Source organism: Astatotilapia calliptera, chromosome 19 (genome assembly GCF_964374335.1).
Source record: "Astatotilapia calliptera chromosome 19, fAstCal68.1, whole genome shotgun sequence".
NCBI classification, from domain to species: Eukaryota; Metazoa; Chordata; class Actinopteri; order Cichliformes; family Cichlidae; genus Astatotilapia; species Astatotilapia calliptera.
In genome coordinates, this window is record NC_137440.1 from 3,155,333 (window position 1) to 3,174,997 (window position 19,665).

The window sequence follows — 19,665 nt, forward strand, 5'->3', positions numbered from 1 at the left end:
GCGCCTCCCCGACATCACACACATCACTGAACCGCTCACCCTCACACTGTCTGGCAATCATTCGGAGGAGATTAGTTTTTTTGTTTTTCACTCCACTCAGACGCCGTTAGTTCTTGGTCATCCCTGGCTCCAGCAACATAATCCCACGATTAATTGGCAGAAAGGAAGCATTACGGGCTGGGGAGAGGAGTGTCATATGACCTGTCTTAAGGCGGCCGTACCGCCTAACCAATCGGTCATCTGTCCAGAGCCACTGCGGTCTTCCAACTTAACAAGTGTGCCGTCTGTTTACCACGATCTCGCTGAAGTGTTTCGGAAGGACCGAGCCCAGTCACTGCCCCCCCATCGGCCTTACGACTGCGCCATAGACCTACTGCCGGGAGCTCCCTTACCGGCCAGCCGCCTCTATAGCCTCTCATTGCCGGAACGGGAGGCTATGGAGAAGTATATCACGGAATCTCTTGCTGCCGGCATCATCCGGGCCTCTTCCTCACCCGTCGCAGCAGGTTTCTTCTTTGTGGAGAAGAAGGATAAGACCCTCCGACCCTGTATTGACTTTCGGGGACTCAATAACATTACGGTCAAAAATAAGTATCCACTGCCTCTACTCACCTCTGCTTTCGAACTTCTCCAGGGCGCCGTCATATTCAGTAAGCTGGACTTGAGAAATGCTTACCATCTGGTTCGGATCCGAGACGGTGATGAATGGAAGACGGCGTTCAATACCCATCTTGGACATTTTGAGTATCTGGTCATGCCGTTTGGCCTTACCAACGCACCTGCAGTGTTCCAGGCTCTGGTCAATGATGTTCTGAGAGACTATATTAACCGATTTGTGTTTGTCTATCTAGACGACATTTTGATCTTCTCTTCCTCCCAGGCTGAACACGAGACCCAGGTCCGGCTGGTACTGCAACGCCTTCTGGAGAACCGGCTGTTCGTTAAAAGTGAGAAATGTGAGTTTCATGTGCCCACGGTTGCTGAAGGAAATTGCCGTCCCGGGTTTCCTCCGTGGCGTGAGCGATAAGCAGAGTTTTGTCCTTTCCTTCTAAGATTCCTAATTATTTAAAGTAACACTCAGGTATGCCGTTCAGCTGGGTTAGTTACAGCGCCGGGAGCAGCTTGGGAGAACAAGGAAACACAGACTGCTTCAGGTTGCCTTCCCAAATCAACTCAAAGGTTTATTTGATACACAGCAGTTTATATAGAGGAAAAAAGGTTCGTGTGTCAGCTTTCCCAGTTCAAACCGGTACAGACCAAATAAGGAAACGTCTTCCTGCCTTGTGAGCAAAGAAGTATCCTGTGTGTAGTTTATCAGTTCAGCTACAATTTATGATCATCCCAGCAAAATACACTCCTAGACATAAAATACAGAGTTCTTTCATTAGTGAATTCTGAAACGAACCACCTAGCCTTTAACGAGCCTTTTCCAGGAGATAAAGAAAAAGGGAGGATGGGAGTAAGGAAGTGGTCTCATCTCTGTGGTGTTTTCGACCTTCTGGTACCAGCTTGTGAGTCTTACACATTAATTCTTGGGTCACAGAGAAAGAGAAAAACAACTAGTAGATTGGCCTTATTGAGTAACAGTTTTCCTGTATAAAACAATATCCTGTAAATGCTTACCGTGGTATCAAAATATCATAACAGTTCTCCCCTTTTATCATGTAATGATAACATAGTATAAAGACAGAATGTAATAACATAATATAAAGATAAATCATAAATGTGAAACAAATCATAAATGTAACTGGTCCTTCGAGCAAGCTTAATATCAAAAATTCCGAGAGCGTATACATGGTATCACACAACAGACAATAATCATCAAAAACATGCTGCAACGGTTACAAAGGCTACAATTAGTTTCTTCCATCTTCCAAACGTGTCCTGTAGCCACTTATGTAGCCACTGACCGTGACCTGTATTGGCAATTAGTTCTATCTGCAATGCTTCAAGTTTATTCATAGCTTGTGTGAATGGACCGTTAGGAGCGGTATTATTGGGAATGAAAGTACAGCATACATCAACGGTTACTAGACCACAGGTACCGGTCCAATTAACAGGTAAAGCTAATCTAAGAGTATTATTGCACAACCAATAAGCATGTGGGATTGGTCTAGTTAGGCGCGTGACCATGTGTGATTTAACTAACTCCCCCCAGTCAGTGTCATTTAATACACCGTCTGGGGGAACAATGATCGAGTCTCTGCTCGAACTTGAACTGTGTGTGTGTTCCTCCAGATATGATAAAACTTCAGCCATAGAGACAGCTAGCCATGTCTCATTACAGCGTGCACCTGGGGAGTCAGAGAAGAATGTATAGTTATCCTTTGTATAATCTATGTGTGTGTCTGGGCCAGTTAACTTTAGTCTGCGCAGACATATCATACTAGTATTAAAATGGAGAGGGATCTGTCCTAAGGGTAGTGAGGGCTTTAACCTAATCTTGGGGCGTTTCATTGGGGCGCAGGTCCCTGCGGTGTCATTAGATAACTTCAATAATTCGCCTAATGGAGTCTCAGGGTTAGTTGGTGTGTGTGTGTGTCTAAGTAGGCAGTCGAGAGGGCTCAGAGTCAACTGTAAAGCGTCTTTAAAGAGAGCATTATCTCCGCTGATTTTCTCTAGTCCCTCAGTGAGGGGGAAACCGGATATGGGGTATCCTACTATTACCTGTTCTGGATTAGCCTTTGAACAGACATAACAGTTACTGTTTCCTAAATCACGAGCGGCTGTTCTGGCATTTTCATACCAGGCGTTAGCTCCTGTTCTAGAGGGCGCATAAGATGGTTTATTAGTGGCGTCTATGTTGCTATTTACTGATTTTAGGGAGCGTGAGGAGTGCATTAAGTAGGTGTCTTGCAAAATGGAGCATGAGGTATAGTCAGCAAAATATGACCTGCAGAAATGTGAACATGGTTGCAGTTTACAATACAAAATAGCAAAGAGAAATCCTAAGGTTAATGCGATAGATATGATAAATAACCTAAATATATAAGAAAGTATATAAGAAAAACAGTTCTTCAGTTGTCTCCTGGCCTGGTCCCAGGTTCGAGAGACATTGAATAAGCGTCGTATGATGACAATGGGCATTTCATTTTCTCCATTATCAGGATGAAATGAGTCTGGCTTTATCAGGTTAGACATCATGTGGTACTTTTGGCTTTCTGTTCCTGCTGGATGTTTGAGTACCTTGTTGTTGTTCAGGTGAAGCATCAAAGAGCTCTCTGAGTCTTGGCTCTTTCAGGCGTTGTGTGTTAATCAGTGATTGTGTGTGTGTGTACATTGGATCCGGGCGCTGGCTCGCCTGAGATGTCGTCTACCCGTGTGTTTATTTGCTCTAGTTCCGGGCGCTGGCTCGCCGGAGATGTCGTCTGCTTGATCCGACGCCTGAGATGGTCCGATTGGGCTGGTCTTAACCCTGCTGGCATGAATCCACTGAGGTTGTCCGTCTGTGAGGATGCTGGTTCTTCGTCACTGCCAGTACAGTCTGGGGCTGGAACACGCGCGGCCTCCCAGAGAGTCCTTGGTTTTAGTGGCTTCTCCAACATGCGTCTCCTTGTCTCCACTGGTGGAACTGTGGAGGGGAAAAGCTGAGAGAGACAAACTTTCTGATAGTTATTATTCAGTTTTTCTACCAGGTTGTGAACATCAGTGGACAATGCAATATACATCACCTTCTACTAGCGGTGCCCCTCTGGAAGCTGACCATGGTCTTGGAAATAGTCTTATTTCAAATGGAAATAATTTGGTTACTTCAGATTGAGTCATTCTAATCTCACACAGGACTTGAGTAAGTAATTTGACCCAGGTCATTAAAGTTTTAGCACATTTTTTAATTACTTCTCATGTGAATGAAGGTCCTCTATCACTGTTAATTTGGTGAGGTATTCCGAATCTGGGTATTATTTCATTGCTCAACTTTTGACAGACTACTTCTGCAGTTTCTTTTGAGGTTGGATAAGCTTCTACTCATTTACTAAATTGATCCACTATTACCAGTAAGTACTTGATACTTCCTTGCGCTGGCATTTGTGTAAAATCAATTTGTAATGTATGAAATGGAAAATCTGGTTGTGGTAAATGCTGATGTTTCGCTTTTGATTTTCCTACATTAGTTCGTGCACATGTTAGGCAGGTTGCTAATATGCTTTTTACTGCATGTGATGTTTTCTCAATTACAAATCTTAATTTTATTGCCCCTATTACCCCTCTTTGTCCGACATGACTCACACAGTGAAAATGTCGGGCAAGGACTGGCATCAGGGAATATGGGAGGGCAATCAAACCCTTAAGATTTTGTATAGGCCATCTCTGTCATCTAAGGTACAGTCATTATTCTATGCAGAGGCTTGCTCTTGTATGAATTTTAAATCAACATTTGTGTCTAAATAGTCTGGGAGTGTAACAAGTGGCAGCTGTAGGGGCACAGATAATACTTCCTGCGGCGGTGGGAGCTGTGATGCAGCTGCAGCCTTGGCTGTCACGTCTGCTAAGGCATTACCTGTTGCTTCGTCTGTGTCAGCTGTACTGTGTCCTTTCGTTTTTACAACTGCAACGGCCGATGGCAGCTGTATAGCCTGAAAAAGTCTTTGAACAAAATCAGAATTTAGCAATTTATTTTCCATCAGCAGATCTAAATCCTCTCTGTCTCCACAATGTGCCAAAGTCATGCACAACGCCAAATGCATAGCGGCTGTGTGCGTAAATTGTCACATGCTTATCCAAATGTAGCTCACAGGCGCGTATTAAAGCCATGAGCTCTGCTTTTTGTGCTGAGTGAAATGGTAATGAGTGAGCCTCTAGTATGATGTCAGGCACTGTTACCACTGAATAGCCACAAAGAAATGAGTTGTCATTCGGCCTTGAACAGGACCCGTCCACATAAACCGTGGCTGAGTCTGAGATAGGTGTTTGCTCTAAATCTGGACATGGTGCTGTGGATTCCTGTATACGTGTCATGCAGTCATGAACGTCAAGCCTGTCTGAGCCATCCTGTCGGTCAGAAGAACACAGCATAGGATCAATAAATGTGCTGGCGAATCAGGTGTGCTGCTCGCTTTTATAGTGAGATTTGCATATGTTGTTTAGTTATGTTTGCTACAATGGTCGTGACCTGGTGATTGGTGTGTAGAATAGTGTCATGTGAGAGTGTGAGCTTCCCGCAGTCCCTTATCATGATAGAGCAAGCTGCTACTGCCCTCAGGCAGGCCGGCATTCCTGAACAATTCAGGCAGCACCTTTGAGTGGCGGAGGTCAGCACTCCCTGTAATGCATTGAAAGAGGCAGTCATTTCTGTGGACCACAGTATTCGAGGAGGCTTGTCTTTTTTTTTTTTACAACAGTCACGCAGAATGTGGTCATGAAAAGAACAGTCTGGTATCCACTGTCTGCAATAGTTCACCATGCCTAGGAAGGACAACATTTCCTTCTGTGTAGTGGGACGAGGGACGGAGGTCACAGCTTTGACCCTGTCTGCAGTCATGGAACGTTTTCCGTGAGACAGTGTGAATCCCAAATATTGAACAGAAGTCTGACAGTACTGCATTTTCTTTGCTGATGCTTTGTGGCCAGTCTTTTGGAGGTGCTGGAGAAGCATGTGTGTAGCAGTTTGACATAGTTTTTCACTTTCAGCACAGAGGAGGAGGTCATCCACATGTGGATCAGGGTGCAGCCCTGGAGGAGTGAAGCACCATTGAGAAAGCAGCAGAGCTGTCTATCATGCCTTGGGGCAAACGAGTCCAAGTGTACTGCTTATTTCTATGTGTGAATGCAAATAACGGCTGTGTGTCACAGGTACTGAGAAAAAGGAGTGGAGCATAAATCCACCACGGTAAAATGTGTATGCAATGCATGTCAATATGCTGTGAACATCTGAAACGAGAGGTGGCAGAGGAATGTTGACTGCATTAATTTGCCTCAAGTCTTGTATGAAACGCCATACGCCAGGTTTGTTAGGCTTTGGCACAGGATTGACAGGAGTGTGGGCTTTATTACTCCTGTAGTCAATAAATCTCCTATCATGACATCTAGGGCTGCGGCTTTTTCCGTGGAAATGGGATGCTGCTTGACATATACTGCTTGTTGTGTTTTAATAGGTGTACGTGATAAAGTGTACAGTCAATAAATCCTATATCATTCTCACTTTTAGACCACAATGTCATATTCTGGTATTCAGCTGGCAATGTAACTGCAGAAATAGTACAGTGGATAGGGTAGGTTAGATCTATGTGACGACATGGTGTAGTTATGTCATAAACTATGTCTGAGTTATGTGACAAAATCACTGTTTGACCTTCACTTGTGTGAGCAGTTATCATGTTGTTGAACAGTGTGAGAGAAACAAAAGTGTGGCTCCCAGTCATGGGATTACCTGTTAGTGGCGTCTGTACACGTTTTTTTTTTTTTTTTTTTTTTTTTTTTTTTTTTGGCACAGTGTGTGACATAGAGTACCGGACAAAAAGGATGTTGAGTTCATTCTCTGCTGAGGGTCCAGCTGACACAGAGGATGTTCCTTCTCCATCATGTCGGTACATAGGGCAGAGAAAACATAAGCTGTTATCAGTGTCAGCAAACATTTCACCCTTTATGTTAAATGAAATACACAAATTCATTTTTGCCTTGGGTGTCTGCAGCTGCTGGAAAACTGAGCTGAATTTGCACCTCTAGCTTGTCCAACAGTGCATAAAGCGTTTTATGAATACTAGGATAGATTCATCAGGCTTCTGTTTACACATAGTTACTGCATTTAAGTCACTTTTGTCTCTGGACATTGTTAGCAGGAATTTCTTTAGATTCTTAAAGAAATCGGCGACTTTGTCATTATTTACCCTCCTTTTGTCCATAGCGGTAACATTTGATGCATCACGTCGCGGCATTCTATCATATATTTTCTACAGGACTTTTTAAGCAGACTACTTTTCTTATCACAAATGATATTCAACATTTCTACTGACCTGTTTTCTGGCGATAATCGTTCGGGATAAGGCTCCGAAAAGAAATTAGAATGCATTGAACTTCTTAAGTTGTAAACAAAGTCAGTCACATAAGCACTCCCGCATGTTCTGGATACGTGATCATGGACGTCTTCACCGATTCGCGGACGTAGGTTACACGTAACCGGAAATGGGAGTTATACTGAGCCGTTATTTGAGACTTTATTTTGTATTTTATTAATTTTTGGTTTTACAGGTACTTTAGATTTTTTTATCGGACCTGTCTGTGGTCTTTGAATAATTCTGACCCATGTTCAGTGATTTCCAGAGGGGTTTACACGCTAGGAGGATTTAGGTTAGTATTTTCGCTGCGGCACAGCTGAGGTCACTTTAAATTTATTGCTAGCAATTTTTGTTTGTGTGAGCAACTCTCACTTAGCGAGCAACTTCTCGCTTAACGAGCAACTTCTCGTAAAACAACAGGCAACTTCCTGTGTCTTTCTGCTTTTAATTTACTGCTTTTAACCCTTGTATGGTAATCGGGTCTGTGAGACCCGTTCAACTTCTCCCTGTGTCACTCTTTGGTGAGCAACTTCTCACTTAACAAGAAGTATTTAAGACAACAGGCAACTTCCTGTGTCACTCTTTGGTGAGCAACTTCTCACTTAACGAGAAGTATTTAAGACAACAGGCAACTTCCTGTGTCACTCTTTCTGAGTGAGCAACTTAAACAAAATTAAAATATTCAAGACAACAGGCAACTTCCTGTGTCCACCAACACCACACAAGGGTTAATTTACTTTATTCGGGGACTGAGGAAGTCAGTCAGTGTATCTCTCTGGATCACTAAGTGAAACTTCGTCAGCATATCCCGTTTTTTTATGGATCGATCACTGAGAGAGGTATAATAGGTCTTTATATAAATATGAAAGACGCATATTTACCTTCTGTCAGCCATCCCACTTCTGACACCAAAATTGAAGGAAATTGCCGTCCCGGGTTTCCTCCGTGGCGTGAGCGATAAGCAGAGTTTTGTCCTTTCCTTCTAAGATTCCTAATTATTTAAAGTAACACTCAGGTATGCCGTTCAGCTGGGTTAGTTACAGCGCCGGGAGCAGCTTGGGAGAACAAGGAAACACAGACTGCTTCAGGTTGCCTTCCCAAATCAACTCAAAGGTTTATTTGATACACAGCAGTTTATATAGAGGAAAAAAGGTTCGTGTGTCAGCTTTCCCAGTTCAAACCGGTACAGACCAAATAAGGAAACGTCTTCCTGCCTTGTGAGCAAAGAAGTATCCTGTGTGTAGTTTATCAGTTCAGCTACAATTTATGATCATCCCAGCAAAATACACTCCTAGACATAAAATACAGAGTTCTTTCATTAGTGAATTCTGAAACGAACCACCTAGCCTTTAACGAGCCTTTTCCAGGAGATAAAGAAAAAGGGAGGATGGGAGTAAGGAAGTGGTCTCATCTCTGTGGTGTTTTCGACCTTCTGGTACCAGCTTGTGAGTCTTACACATTAATTCTTGGGTCACAGAGAAAGAGAAAAACAACTAGTAGATTGGCCTTATTGAGTAACAGTTTTCCTGTATAAAACAATATCCTGTAAATGCTTACCGTGGTATCAAAATATCATAACAGTTGCCTTCCTAGGGTACATAATTGAGCGTGGAGATCTTCGACCCGATCCTGTGAAAGTTAAGACTGTTGTGGACTGGCCTGAACCAACTAACCGTCGCCAGTTGCAACGCTTTCTTGGTTTTGCTAACTTTTACAGGAGGTTTATACGGGACTTTAGTAGGATTGTTCTACCATTGACCCAGTTGACCTCTCCCAAGCTTGTTTTTCAGTGGAGCGACGCCGCCCGGTCTGCCTTTCAGGAGCTCAAGAAACGGTTTGTCTCGGCGCCCATCCTGGTCCAACCTGACACCACCCTTCAGTTCGTGGTAGAGGTCGACGCATCCGACTCAGGGGTGGGGGCCATCCTTTCCCAACGGAGGGAGGGTAAGATGCACCCTTGTGCCTATTTTTCCCGTCGTCTCACCCCTGCAGAACGAAACTACGATGTGGGCGATCGGGAGCTGTTGGCGATTAAGCTCGCCTTGGAAGAATGGCGGCATTAGCTGGAAGGCACAACTCAACCCTTTGTGGTCTGGACCGACCACAAGAACCTGTCCTACCTTCAAACGGCAAAGCGTCTCAACGCTCGACAGGCCAGATGGGCCCTGTTTTTTACCCGTTTCCATTTCTCAATCACGTACAGACCCGGTTCCCGGAACGTCAAGCCGGATGCTCTCTCCCGTCAGTTCGCTGTTACTGACGAAAAGCCGGACCCTGATTCCATCCTGCCAGCAACCTGTACTATTGGGGCCATCACCTGGGAGATTCAGGCGGCCATCCGGGCGGCTCAGGTAGCCGAACCGGATCCGGGAGGGGGGCCTGCCCACCGACTCTATGTTCCGCGCGCTGTCAGGTCCCAGGTTCTGCAATGGGCTCACACGGCCCGGTTCTTATGCCACCCAGGGATACATCGCACCGTCAAGTTTCTCCAGCGGTACTTCTGGTGGCCTTCACTCGCCCAAGATACTCGGGAATATGTCACGGCCTGTACGGTCTGTGCCCGAAACAAACCCTCGAACCAACTTCCGGCGGGTCAGCTCCATCCGTTATCCACTCCTTCCAGGCCATGGTCTCATATTGCACTGGATTTCATTACCATTGTCTGATCGGGGTCCTCAATTCACCTCCCGGGTCTGGAAAGAGTTCTGCGACTCCCTGGGCGCTAAGGTCAGTCTATCCTCAGGCTATCATCCTCAGAGCAATGGCCAGTCCGAGCGGGCCAACCAAGAACTGGAGACTGCCCTGCGCTGCGTCGCCTCCACCAATCAAACCATCTGGAGTGCGGAGTTGCCGTGGATTGAGTATGCCCATAACAGCTTGACTGCCTCAGCTACCGGCCGGTCGCCCTTCGAGGCGTCCTTGGGATATCAGCCTCCTCTTTTCCCTGCTGTGGAAGGTGAGCACTCTGTACCCTCCGTTCAGGCTCATCTGCGCAGGTGCCGCAGAGTTTGGCGGGCGACTCGAGCGGCGTTACTACGCACGAAGGAGAACAATAAACGTATCGCAGACCGGCACCGGACTCCAGCGCCTGACTACTCTGTTGGCCAGAAGGTATGGCTTTCTACCCGTTTTGTTCCGGTTCGGACTGAGTCGAAGAACCTTACGCCCACCTTCATTGGTCCTTTTGAGATCTCTGCTTTGGTCAATCCCGTCTCTGTGAGGTTGATGCTCCCTCGTAATATGAGGATCCATGATGTTTTTCATGTTTCTCAACTCAAACCTGTCCGGTCCAGTACTCTGTGCCCTCCTTCCAGGCCCCCTCCTCCCGCCCGGCCTACTCCATCACTCGCATCATGGACTCTCGGCGCCGTGGGCGTGGCTGTCAGTATCTGGTTGACTGGGAGGGTTATGGCGTGGAGGAGCGCTCCTGGGTCCCTCGGGCGGCCGTTCTGGATGTGCCCATGCTCCGGGAGTTTCACCGCCTGCATCCGGACAAGCCTGGTGGGTCACCGGGTGGCTCCCGTTGAGGGGGGGGTACTGTCATGGTCTCCGCTCCTCGTCAGCTGACAGCCGTCAGGTGCTTTGTTTTTGTTTACCTTTCTCTCTCACTTCTGCTCTCTCTTTCTCTCTCGCCCTCTCCCATTCTCTTTTTCCTGCCGGGGCGGAGCTCAGTATGGGCTCCTGCCCCTGGCCTACACACCTGTCGGTGATCATGAGAGATTGGAACCCTTCTTAAGAGGGCGAGTCTGCTCTACTCGTCGCTGGATCGTTGAGCCTTCAGCGTCAGTCGTCCTGTATTTTATAAAGTTAGTTTGTGAGCATGTCTGAACCAGGAGACTAATGGTTTTTTTCTGCCTGTGCATAGATTGCCTCTGGACTTGTTCTTCCCCGTGCCTGGCGACTGAACGGGAGCAAGAGAGATAGAGGAAAGGAGAGGAGATGTGTTAGGACTGAATGGAAACCTTCCCTTCCTGGACTCCTGCCTCTTTCATTCCTGGACCCTGGAACCCCGACCCCTTTTTTCCTTTGGCACCATTATGTGTATATATGAATTTCACTGTAGGAAACACTGTAAATAAATGCACCTTTTGAAGATACTAGTGGTCTGCGCGTGAGTCCGATCTACGAAACCTGACAGATATGGTATTTGCCAGCACAACAGGCCCTGGTGTGGTGAAGATGGCCTCAAAGGAAGCACTGTCCCTGGTGTAATGTGTTTGGCCTCAGTCAACAACAGTGGCCCTTGTGAAATGTGGATGATATATGGCCAGCACCACAGGCCCTGGTGTAATGTGGATGGCATCAGCCAACATCACAGGCCCTGGTGTGGTGAATATGGCCTCACAGGGAGCATTGGCCCTGGTGCAATGTGTATGGCATCTGCCAGCAACAGAGGCAGTGGTGTGGTGAAGATGGCCTCACAGGGAGCACTGGCCCTGGTGTAATGTGGATGGCATCAGCCAGTAGCACAGGCCTTTGTATGTTGTGGATGGGATCAGCCACCAACACAGGCCCTGGTGAAATGTAGTTGGCCTCAGCCATGACAACAGGCCCTGGTGAAATGTAAATGTCCTCAGTGAGTAGCACAGGCCCTGTTGTAATGTGGATGGCCTCATCTAACAACACTGTCCCTGGTGAAATATGGATGGTATTGGACAGCACCACACACCCTGGTGTAATGTGAATGGCCATAGCCAACACTACTTGATCTGGTGAAATGTGCATGAAATGGTTCAGCACCACAGGCCCAGGTGTAATGTGAATGTCCTCAACCAACACCACTGGCCCTGGTGTAATATGGTGTGAAATATGGATGTGTTAGGGAAAATATTCTAAAACACTTCTTCAGTAAAGACTCAGAGAAGAGAAACACACAGAACTTCTTGCTAGCAAGGGCAGCCTCCAGACTGAGACTCGCCCTGAGCACTGCCCCCGTCTTTATTTTATACTTCAGTGTGTGTGTGTGTGTGTGTGTGTGTGTTTGTGTGTGTGTGTGTTTGTGTGTGTGTGTGTCCTGCTGATCAAAGCGTCATAAAAGGCACATCCTTGGTCAGGAAGAGGGTAGAGCTCCCTCACCCTAGATAACATTGGTGAGGAAGTCAAGCAGTTAAAGCACTTAGACTAAAACAGACGTAACTACGTTAATCCTACCATAAAACAATAAAACAAGGTACGAACTCTCATGCTCCCAGGACGTGGGGGTGCATTCCTGAGGTGCACGCCAAGCCTGCAGCCTGCTAGAGATCACACACAATTGATTATATGCCTCTAAGTATACATGGTTGAATATTTCCTAATACAAATAACTACATGCAGTATTCTACCATATGCAAACTTATATCACTAAAAGATTATACTGACTACTAAATACAATTTTCCATTGACATTCCCTCCTGTTGTCAGAGAAAACTTTTAAAGTGAGATATCAGTTTGTAACATCTTGTTGTACATTTTCTGTCACATCGTCATTAATCACACAAAGTCTTCGTGTTCCAACAGGTTGGGGTCATTATCATCATCACTTGTCATGGCTATTTATGCAGCAACAGTAAAAAATATCCCAACTCCGATGAGTAGTCTTTTTAGTACCTGTAACCAGGAGCCAGTGTAAAGCCAAGAAAAACCAGTCACTTGTATCACTTACATAGTCCTGATTTTTGGGCCTGCTAGATCTGTCTCAAAACACTCAGGGCGTCAGTCACGTTTAATGAGTGTACATCGTCCAGTATGTAAGTGCAGCATGTGTTGTTGAAGAGGACACGAAGTCCCCTTTCTCTGCTAGTATCATAGAGTAGTTCTTCCCTGAGAGTTAGTCCAGGAACACATATAGTGTGGGGTATGTTGCCGTGCTGGGTAGATGGGAACAGACATAATAGTCTGTATTTGCCAATTATGCTTTTGTTCTGTCGTGGATATAACGGTACCAGGCATTGTTCATCCACGGAGGGATGTGGTCTTGCGTCATATCCCTTAGGTGAGAGTTGTCGTGTGTCCATCTTCTCTGCCTTCCTCCTGGTTCAGCTGTTTCCGGCACCAGCTGGGGTCCTGTAAAAGTGAGCGTCGTAGTCAAGGTAACCAAGAGGGTCCACCTCCCCATGGTTGCACACAGGTCCGTCACGCCTCGCACTTGGTTGCCCTAGAGTTGATCAGAGGCTGGAGGTTGAAGTGCGAGCTTACCCTACGGGGGCTCAATCAGCACTCCCCCCTCACCACTGAAACAACCAAGTGTGAGATTTCTCTATTGTGCTGTCTTGAGGGTGCCGGGGTTTCCTGGGACCTCGACCTCTTTGCAGTGGCTCTGATAAATCCAGGAGGGTCTCTCCGCTATTTTGAAGGCAGTTGAAAAGGTCAGAAGCACTTGAATTGGCCTCTATCAATCCCTTTGTGAAAAGGGTGCTGGGTCCAGTTATCTTACTGGCGTTATGATCCCAGCAGTCTTCAATGTGCCAGCGTATGCACAGTATAGTGACACAGCTTTAGGTGATGTTCATAGGTAACTGCTGTCATCACCACCATAGCTTCTGGTTCCTGTGCTTTTCACAGAATCATGATGTCATCCTTAGATTCCCTCTGCGCTGTCGATGGAGCTTGGCACGCTCCCCTCATCCTTCAGGTGCCCGTCTGTTGTCCACAATCTCCTCTGTTAGCCTCTGGAAATCCCCCCTGGCACAGCTCTCATTCCAACGCAGTTTCATGGTCCGTGCTGTGGCTCCAAAATCTGATCTCATGATGGGCCCCAACCAGCTCGACCTTTGACCTCAATCACTGCCTGGGCTGTCAGTTATGCCTGGAATGGTTCTCGCTTCTCACTGGGCCTCTGAAGATTTCTCAGGAGATTACTGCTGCACCTGTATTTCCTTGCTAAGAGGAAAAACTTCTATTTGGAGAGCATGTCAACAATCATCAAACCACATCCTTTAGTTCAGTGAACTTCACTTATAGGCCATCAAAGCCTCATCTGAACATGGATGCACCACTTGCATAGGTTTAATACCTGTAAATAAACAGTTAATCACACAAATTGCTGCAAAAATCATATAAAACAAAATTTAATGTTAATTCAAATCAAATCAAATCAAATCACTTTTTATTGTCACATCACATGTGCAGGCACACTGGCACAGCACATGCGAGTGAAATTCTTGTGTGCGAGCCCCACAAATTCCAAAATTTAATGTTAATTCATTGTTTCATATTAATCCTGGATCCCCCATCTTGACACATGGACACTCCCATGAGTCAACTCATCAAAATCAGATTCCTGTCTTAAAGAAAAAGGTTAGCTAGATCATATCCCAGGCAACATCAGGGCATCTCCTCCCCTGGAGCAGCACCACCCTGGACCTATAATCCTGCAATAAAAATGTTAGTGTGTTTTGCATAACACCTGGCTTTGTCAGGAGCCTGCATACACACCATCATGGCCTGGAAAGCAAAATCTGGAAGTGAAATCAAACTTCATACCTGTAAACAATTGTATCATAAGAGCAATAAGCATTCAGCACTAGCAAGACAAGTGTCATGTGCAGGTTTTCTCAAATCAGTAAACTACAATTATTACCATAATTTGCCTCAGACATGGATCATCCCATGTACTCAGTCAACAGTAATGTAATCAGTGACTTCTCGTAAGCAAAGTCACTCCACTCATATATTATTTATGGGCTCAAGCGTGGCCAGCAAATGAGCCCATATTAACTATTCCATAACACCGCATCTCTTATTTGTTTGTCTCATGTCACTTGTCCGCTTCTGCTGAATCTTGTACATGCAGTCTCAAAAAACAAACATTAGCAACACACATTGATTATCCTGGTGGGCAGGCGTCGGCCATCCACATTCCAGAGGTGCCATAAAAACACCATAAAGTTAGCCATCCCTAGCTGTAGAAAGAATGTCATTCACATATAAACCCAGAAATCCTATAGTAAAAAAAACATTAACTAATCCTCTTATAAATCACATGATCAAACACATGAAAAACTGCAATGCTGTAGAAAAGAAAATGCAAATGTTAGCGCTGCGCAGGTATATGCATACTTTGTCACCGTTACCTCTGTAAGCAACACAAGGTAGTGAATAACACCCCTGGTAGATGCACAGACACAGAAAATGGCATTTCAAAGGTTAAACCATCATGCAACCTCGAATGTTGCTATCATCTTTCTGCTCCTGTAACAAAAACACATAAATTCATCCACCCTTTGTCCTGTCTAGGTGGAGGTTAACCTTGAGTCGTGGTCAAGTCTTGTCAACTTTTACCAGTCAGTCAGTTTGTTTTTATTTCCATTCATTCATTCATTCTTTCTTTGCTGATAGTGGAAACCATCGTCGCATTTAGTTTCCACTCTCAGCAAAATGACGTCATTTCAAAAAGAAAAAGAACTTTAGTTTGGATTACATCGCTGAATTCTTTTTAGGCCGGGACTTTCATTTAATATTGTCCCAAATAAGTAGCTTTCTCCTGAGCCCATTTCAATGTGGAGAAAACTCACTTGTAACAGCTTTCTCGACCGGTCGTATAGCACTTTTAATTCCCGACGTGCAGATCTGCTTAAAGAAAAGAAATAGACAAACAAAATCAGTGCCTGTTCAAAAGATAAAAAATGAAAAATAACAGAGATTATCAAACCAAACTTTCAGTGCACTGTAAAAGTATCAAAATAAAAAGGCCTTGTTATAGTCATGACACAAGCTACTCATCTCAGGAGGGTAAATCACCATTAGCATGGTTCATCATACCATCATACTAATTGGCAGGCTCAACTTCACAACAAAAGAAAAAAATCATCAGTTAGATTCACTCCAAACCAACTATCAGCTGCAAAACACACAACATAACCCTAATGTCTTATTAGCTATGAGTTTAATCACCAGGTCTGCGCTCTTCACTCATTTAAGTCACAGATCTATTTTATTCAATTTTTCCTTTTTCCCTTCATCATAAAACATGTGACATGCTGTCATGCACTTCACAAAAGAAGTTTGTTCTGACGTATTCAGAGTTGTGTATCTAAATACAGGATTCACTCGCACATCAAAACAGGAAACTCAGTGTTTTAGAGTCTCCACTCAACACACAACAAACATCCCATTCACTCGTGCTAGAATTCAGTCACCTTTCATTAATCTAAAACCGATCAACTAATTTGCATATCAGCTATTAACCCACTAAGTTGACAGGACGACAGGAAAGCATGTTCAAAATATTATCACAAAAATAGAATTTCCCTCATACAGTAAATTACTTGTGCTGCATCAATCAAGCAGCAAGCATCTCCCAGTTTACTATATCAACAACTAAAGTTATTGTCTGATCACTGGTTGGTCAAACCAGAATCTTTTTTCCCACAAAAGTTAAATTGTTGTCCTGCAACCTAGAGAGTCAATATATATATATATTTATTTATTTATTGGATAAATTCGGTATTTGATAGCAAGTGTCTGCTAAATTGACACTATTTTAACACTGATGAAAGATAACAAGCTAATTTTCATTGCATGTGTGTTTGTGTTATTAGGCAGGTTTAATGTATGTCTGTGGAGCTGCATATCCAGCAGAGCATGTTCTTAAAGCTGCCTTTCTTACACACTTCTCTAGTATTATTTGATCATTTCTTAACTAATGTGCTATGAGTCCACTGGTCTTTGCATCACACTAAGTGACTTGGACAAGATGATAAACAGACTCACACGCTTAAAATGTTGTCTAATCTTCATGATCTCTCTTGTGTTTGTATTAGTACGGTTAATACATTTTCTGTTTTTATGTATCTTTTCATGTACCTTCCCCCCTTTTTTCTGGAACAAGACTCCGTTCACTCCAAATTTTGTTTCAGAAACATCTAAATGAAAAACTCTGTCATAGTCAGGCACAGCTAAACCCCAAATGCTTGCAGGATACCATCGGCAACCACACTGTGTGTTGTTAACCCCTTCTACAAATGCCCTCTTTTAATGTGTAACACTTTGTGTATGATTTTTTTTAAATCTCTGGTGCATATTATCTGTATGTGTCGTGTCACTTTCCATTATTCGAACAGTACACTTGCATACCTCAGTGCTTGTCTTCCTCCCCCTTTTGTGGTGGTCTGGACACTGTGTCAATCCTCCACTTCCAGGCAGTCGCTTGTCTCCCCGGATTCCTTAACCTAATTTGATTGCCCACACTAAAACAGCAGCCTCAGTCCTCTTCTGCTCCTTTCCTTCTCTCCCACTTTTCAGTCCAATGGCAGTCAGTTTTTTCAGCTTTGTCCCGTGTCTCTCTTTGTCCCACTGTCTCTTTCATTGCCATCTCACTCCAAACCTGGCAAATGTCAAGCTCAGACAGTCTTCTCAAAAGTCCTTCACACACAGTGAGGTTGCAGCTTGCTGGAAACGCATCTCCATCCATCCAATGTAGATGGTGGTTCTTCTCTTTCTGATGCCGTTTGCCCACAGCGCTGCTGGACCTCTCTGCTCAGAACTCTGGTATTGTCTCTTGGACTCCTGTCCACTGTTGATGTTCATGCTCGTGCTTCTGAAACTGCACTCGGTGTCTTCAGGGAGAGATTAGTTTCCTTGGAGCTTCCTTGTTCAGGATGAGGACGGGAAGCTGCAAAACAATTCAGCCAAAAAATTCTGGCTGGGTGTTTCTAATTGAAACTGCTTCCTGTGAGGCGATCTTCACCACACCAGGGACTGTACTGTTGGATGAGGCCATCCAAATTACAACAGGGCCTGTGCTACTCGATGATACCATCCACATTTCAACAGGGATTGTGTTGCCGGCTGATGCGTTCCAGAAAACACAAGGGCCTTTACTACTGGCTTCACTACAACAGGGCCTGTGCCACTGGCTGAGGCAGACTACCTTTCACCAGAGCGCATGTTGCAGGCTGAGGCCATCTACATTTCACCAGGGCCTGGCTGCTGTCTGAGGCCATTCACATTACACCAAGGCCTGTGCTTCCTGTGAGGCCATCTTCACCACACCAGGGCCTGTATTGTTGGATGAGGCCATCCACATTACACCAGGTACAGTTCTTCCTGTGTGGCAATCATCACCAAACCAGGGCCTGTGGTGCTGGCCAATATAATCCACATTTCACCAGGGCCACTGTTTTTGGCAAAGGCCATACACATTACACAAGGGACAGTGCTTCCTGTGAGGCCATCTTCACGACACAAAGGCCTGTGCTTTTGGCTGAGGCGATCCACATTACATCACGGCCTGTGATGCCGGCTTCTACCATCCACATTACACCAGGAACATTGATTGCTGTGTGGCCATCTTCACCCCACCAGTGCCTCTGCTGCTCGTTGATGCCATCCACATTACACCTGGGCCTCTGGTGCTGACCGATATCATGCACATTTCACCACGGCCAGTGGTGTTTGCTATGGCCATTCACATTACACCAGGGTGTGTGGTTCTTACCGATACCATCCATATTTCACCATGAACAATATTGTTAGATGAGGCCATCCACATTACAACAGGGCCTGTGCTACTGGCTGAGGACATTTACATTTCACCAGGGCCTGTGGTCATGGCTGATGCCATCCACATTACACCAGGGCCTGTGGTGCTGGCCAATAACATCCACATTTCACCAGGGCCAATGTTGTTGGCTGAGGCCAATTACATTACACCAAGGACAGTGCTTCCTGTGAGGCCATCCACATTACACCAGGGCCCTTGCTACTCGTTGATACCATCCACATTTCACCAGGGCTTGTGTTGCTGGCTGATGCGATCCACAATACACAAGGGCCTGTGCTACTGGCTGAGGACATTCACATTACACCTGGGCCAGTGGTGTTGGCCAATACCATCCACATTTCACCAGGGCCAGTGGTGTTTGCTGAGGACATTCACATTACACCAGGGCCTGTGGTGCTGGCTAATACAATCCACATTTCACCAGGGCCAGTGCTGTTGGATGAGGCCATCCAAATTACACCTGGGACAGTGCTTCCTGTGAGGCCATCATCACCACACAAGGGCCAGTGCTGCTAGCCTTCCACATTACCCAAGGGCCTGTGTTGCTGTCTGAAACCATCCATATTTCAACAGGGCCAGTGGTGTTGCTTGCTGATGCCTTTCACAATACTCAAGGGCCTGGGCTACTGGCTGAGGACATTCATATTACACCAGGGCCTGTGGTGCTGGCCAATACCATCCATATTTCACCATGGCCACTGTTGTTGGCTTAGGCCATAAACTTTACACCAGGGACAGTGCTTCCGGTGAGGCGATCTTCACCACACCAGGGCCTCTGCTGCTCGTTAATGCCATCCACATTACACCTGGGCTTCTGGTGCTGACCGATATCATGCACATTTAACCAGGGCCAGTGGTGTTGGCTAAGGCCATTCACATTACACCAGGGTGTGTGGTGCTGACCAATACCATCCATATTTCACCAGGGACAGAGTTGTTAGATGAGGCTACCCACATTACAACAGGGCCTGTGCTACTGGCTGAGGACATTCACATTTCACCAGGGCCTTTGGTCATGGCTGAGGACAACTACATTTCATCAGGGCCTGTGGTCATGGATGAGGACATTCACATTACACCAGGGCCTGTGGTGCTGGCCAATACCATCCACATTACACCAGGGCCAGTGGTGTTGGCTGAGGACATTCAAATTACACCAGGGCCTGTGGTGCTGGATAATACCATCCA

General features: G+C 45.5%; 1 long non-coding RNA gene across 1 annotated transcript; it reads right to left on the reverse strand.

Annotated features, from left to right (window-relative positions):
* Positions 1-1,155: 1,155 nt before the first annotated feature.
* LOC113007644 (uncharacterized) lies at positions 1,156-7,499 on the reverse strand. The gene is made up of 2 exons (XR_013903886.1): positions 6,951-7,499; positions 1,156-3,721 (listed from the first exon to the last, which is right to left on the reverse strand). It is a non-coding gene; the product is annotated as an uncharacterized LOC113007644 (long non-coding RNA).
* Between the last annotated feature and the right edge of the window lie 12,166 nt (positions 7,500-19,665).